The following is a 5,234-nucleotide window of genomic DNA, read 5'->3' on the forward strand; positions in this document are numbered from 1 at the left end:
ATCAAAACCGAAGGTGGGAGCAGAGCTGACTTCTATTGTAGTTCCTTCGTCTTGTGAGTCTTGAACAGGTGGAGTTGGAGGAACTTTGGAAGCACTGGCACCGTCATGAGTGGACTGGGCCTTGCGGATTGTCTCAGCCATCTCTGACATCCAATCTTGAACCTTCAGAATGGTGATTACGGTATTGGCATTGTTAATTGCGTCTGCCCAATACTTTGCCATAGATTGGATTTCCTGTTCCTTTTGCTGCTGTTGTTTGATTTGTTGATCTTTTCGTGCTTGGAATGCCTTACGGAAAGCGGCATACTTTTTGATGTCGGCCTCGGACACGGGAGTGTAGTGTAACCATCAGTCATTAGATTCTTCACCGTCAAATCCTTGGTATCGCACCGAAGCGTCCTTCGGGTCCACGGATACGTGCACATTTGTGCTCACCGTGCCTAAACCACCTGTTACTGATGTAAGCAGAGTAGGATTTCCTGAGCTTCCTCGGTCTCTTTGACTCGTAGTCAAGTTTGGCCTCGGCTCAGTTCCGGCAAGGGCGAAAGAAGTGCCCTGCGGTTGGGAAGGTGTTTGAAGTGTTTGGGTTACATTCAAGAGGATGGAGTTCAACTCCTCGGGAGAAAAGAAATGCAGTCGGGAAGCCCTGGAGACCTTAGGGCGAGAACCAGTGTTATCCTCTTGGGATTGAACTGGGGGGGGGGGGAGTCTCCACGATGAGATGAAACATACTCACTTTCTGAGCTTGAGTGGTATTCGATTGTGGTGTTGAATGTGTCTGCGGCCACCCCAAGGACTACCGGAGCCTTTTGAGAGGCTAGGGTATCAGTCCGCTCACGCATATGGCCAGTGGGATTGGTTTTTCTTTTATTAAGGATGGAAATTGGTTGCGCATCCTCATCAGAGTCACTGTCAATTGTGGGTGCGGATGGTTTGGTTTTGCGTTTCTTGGAGGGTGCGGTTGGTTTGGGAGCATCTTTCTTTGGGGTTATTTGTTTCTTTGAGACGTTGCGGGGGCCTAGATGAGTTGAGGCTAATTTCTTTCTTCTTTGAGAAAGATTTGATAGAGTAGTGGAAGATGGGACTGCGGTACTTCCAGGGGTAATGATCGCGGATGGGTTTTGAAGAGGCGGGGTAGGAAGGTATGGGGCAATACCTTTCGTAGCCTCAATATGATATGAGACATCAGCAGTCTCAAGACCAAGAATGGTGAGAATGTGGGTTGGAAGTCTTCTTATAGGTCCAAAAACAGATTGATCAGATGAGGGATTGTACCTTTTGAGATCCTTGGTGACAAAGAAGTTGATGTCGCTGCCCATGTTGATTCCTGCGTCCGCATGGAGGACTGAAATGCAGAGGGACCAGAATCTTGCAAATGTAAGTTCAGTAGGGTTCTCCTTTGGGTTTTCCTTGGGAATGTATTGCAGAAAATCATCTCATAGAATCTAACTGTAGTTCACGTCATGGCCTGTGAAGATACTCCATACTAACTCTAGGAGTTTGAGTCCCATGTTATCCGTGCCTCCGGTTCTGCCGGATAGATTGCGGATGACAAAATGGCAAACGAATTGCCAGACCGCAGGCAGTTGGTTTTTCTTGAATTCACCAATGCCTTTGATTTTCTTCTGATATCCCATTTGGTAAAGTGAAGAAGTAATGTCCGCCATGGATGGAGTAAAAATCTTGATGGAAGGATGAACAAGAAGGTTAATGGCAGAAAGAAACTTTTCTTTAGACAGGATGACCAAAGAATCGTTAACTAGGTTAAGATGCACTTCTTGTGGGTTCTCGAGTGGTCGATAGGCTGAAAAGGCACATTTGAATAGGGTTGAAAGCGGAACAACGTCTGTAAATGAATTGAAGGGGACAAACAGAGGGTGATTGTTCAAGAACTTGATCATTAGCTTGATTGTAGCATTGTAAGATGAATGATCTTCGAATACAGCTCTGAAATTGCTTGATGCAATCGTGGGAGTGGTATGTCTTGAAGCAGAGTCTGAACCAGTAGGGTTCACTGATCCAGAAGCTTTGGATTGTTTCTTGGATACACCGGATTTCACCATTGCAGCAGTTTGAGAGAAAGTGAAGAAACAGAGTACGAAAATGGAGAAAGGATTCAAGGTTCAGAGAGCGTAAACTGTTCTTGGGGAAGAAGAAAGGTTTTTATAGGGATGGAGGTGAACAGTAAACGATTTTACCCTAGGTAAAAAGAGTAAGGTAAAAAGGACGTTTGGGGGTTCTTTTGATTTTGCAGATTAAATCTCAGCCACATAATATGAAACGGTTTAAAAATGTTTTTGAGATTTACCAAAAAGGGGTTTCCATTTAATGAATTGTCAGACGTACAACATCACGTCAGGCGATCGTGTGGATGGGGTTGGTTTAATCCGTTGTGCAAAGAGAAGTTGTAATGGATTAGACGTGCTGCGTAAGAGGAAAAGATAGATTAAGGATTTTTTATGGAAAAAACGTTCTTTTTGTCATCATACCTAAAATAGGTCTGACACAAGGTTTATTCAAAAAGGTGAGGGGACAGTTTCTCAAGGAATGTTTTTTTTATTTAATGTTTTCTTATTTAATGAAGGATCATTAGATAGCACACCATGATTCAAAGATTAATGAAACAGTTGAGAAAACTATCAAGGTGGTTGCGGATGGAGATTTCATTACGGATGAACAGATGTCTGCAGTTGAAGGACTGAGGAGAATACTTGTACACAAAGTTAGTAATAACAAACAATAAGGACCCATGAAGGATAATTATGATATATGGTTGCGGTACATAGGCTGCGGTACACAGGATATACCAAAACCATCTATCATAATTAACTTTCAGTTAGGACCGCAACAGAGACCAAGGATGGTCTGCGGTACCTATCAATTCAAAAAGAATTGCGGGTCCGAATTCATCATTCCTAACATTTGTAAGAAAGTGTTGAGCTTTGTAGAGTCAAGTGCCTTTGTGAACACATCAACAATCTCTTCATGAGTATGGACAAAGATGAGTTCAATGTTACCTTTCAGGATGTGATCTTTGATGAAGTGATATCGTAGTTCAATATGCTTGGTCTTGGAGTGCTGAATAGGATTGTGAGAAATCGCTATGGCACTTTCAGAGTCACAATAAATTGGTATCCGCAGCATTCTGTATCCGTAGTCCATAAGTTGTGTTTTCAACCATAGAACTTGTGAACAACAGCTGGCTGCGGCCACATATTCAGCTTCTGTGGTAGACAGAGATACACAACTTTGTTTCCTTGATGACCAGCTGACGAGTCTTCCACCCAGAAATTGACATCCTCCTGAGGTACTTTTGCGATCTAATCTGCATCCGGCGTGATCCGCATCTGTGAATGCTTGAAGGCTGAAGTCATTGCCTGCGGGGTACCATTATCCAAGAGACTTGCTTCCTTTCAGGTACCGTAGTATTTGTTTGGCTGCGGTCAAATGTGACACTTTTGGGTCAGCCTGATACCTTGCACATACACCTGTTGCAAAGACAATGTCTGGCCGGCTTGCGGTGAGGTACATCAAGGAGCCTATGATACCTCTATAAGTCTTGTGATCCACAGATTTGCCTGAGGGATCAGCAGAGATCTTATATCCGAAGGCCATGGGGACCTTAGCCGAAGAACAGTTGTCCATAGAATATTTCTTTAACAGTTCGGTGGTGTATTTCTCCTGATGAATGAATATCCCTTGCGGAACTTGTTTCACTTGAAGTCCTAGAAAGAAGTTAATCTCTCTATTCATGCTCATTTGGAACTTGTTGCTCATGAGCTTAGCAAATTCATCCACCATTCCTTGATCAGTTGATCCGAATATGATATCATCCACATATATTTGTACAAGCATAAGGTGATCACCATTTGCTTTTCTAAATAAAGTGGGATCAATCACTCCTCTTTTGTATCCAGATGAGACAAGAAATTCAGAGAGAGTCTCGTACCAAGCTCTTGGGGCTTGCTTCAGGCCGTAGAGTGCTTTTTCAAGTTTGTAGCAGTGGTCTGGGAATTCAATACTTTCAAAGCCTGGTGGTTGATGACGATAAACCTCTTCTTTTAATTCCCCATTGAGAAATGCACTCTTTACGTCTATTTGGTGTACCTTGATGTTTTTGTGGGCTGCGTATGCTAAGAAGATTCGGATGGCTTCCATTCGTGCCACCGGACCATACGTTTCATCATAGCCAATACCTTCAAGTTGACTATAGCCCTTTGCAACTAACCTTGCCTTGTTTCTGACTACCGCACCAGATTCATCCAGCTTGTTTTTGAATACCCATCTAGTACCAAAAATGGTGTGACCATGTGGCTTCGGGATGAGCTGCCATACTTTTTTTCTTTTGAATTCTTCTAGCTCTTCTTGCATTGCGGATATCCAATCAGGTTCTAGTAATGCTTCTTTGATCGTTCGGGGCTCGATCGAGGACATAAATGCTGTGTAGTGACAATGATCAGATAAGTCCTTGGAAGATCGAGTCTGGATACCTGCGGATGGGTTGCCAATGATTTGACCTGGTGGGTGATCCTTCGTCCATACGTGTAGACGAGGTTGCAGATGATCAACTGCTGCGGTAGATGGAATGTCTTCGATATCAGAAGTCTCTGTAGTTGGAGATGACAGCTCCCCCTGGACTTGAGAACATCCTGCGGAATCATCTTGGATTGTTGGAGCGAGAATGGAATTTTCTTGAGCAGCTGGAAGAGGTTCCCCCTGGATTGCTGATGGGAGTTCCTCTGGAACCCGAGAAGGTTCCCCCTGGACTGCGGTTGAAAGAGTGACAATCCTAGAGTCTGTTCTTGTGTCAATGTTCTCTATGTGTTCATCATCTGAATCCGAAGAAACGTTTGAAGGTAATAATTCTCTGCGGATGAGAACTTGAGCAACATCAAGTACTGGATCTGAAGTAGAGCTTCCCCCCCTCAACCGGAGAGGTGCAAGTATTGAGAGATGCTACTTCGGATAGTGATGGACCAGATACATCAGTGTGCTGCTGTTGAGCTTCCGGAGACACAAGAACTTCTGATAATTTTGCCGTGTCAACAGGGTCGAAAAGATCGTCATAATTGACTTCAACTAGATGTAATGGACCTGAAGAGGCAGTAATATCGCTTTCCATGATTGCTGTGGTTTCAGTGGATGGAGGGGCGTTGCGGATGTGAGAATCATCAAATTTCACATCGAAACTTTCAATGATTAGCCTTGTACGTGTGATAAGAACCCTGTAAGCA

The sequence above is a fragment of the Lactuca virosa genome, chromosome 3 (assembly GCF_052849685.1).
Source record: "Lactuca virosa cultivar CGN04683 chromosome 3, Lactuca_virosa_CGN04683_v6, whole genome shotgun sequence".
Classification (NCBI taxonomy): Eukaryota; Viridiplantae; Streptophyta; class Magnoliopsida; order Asterales; family Asteraceae; genus Lactuca; species Lactuca virosa.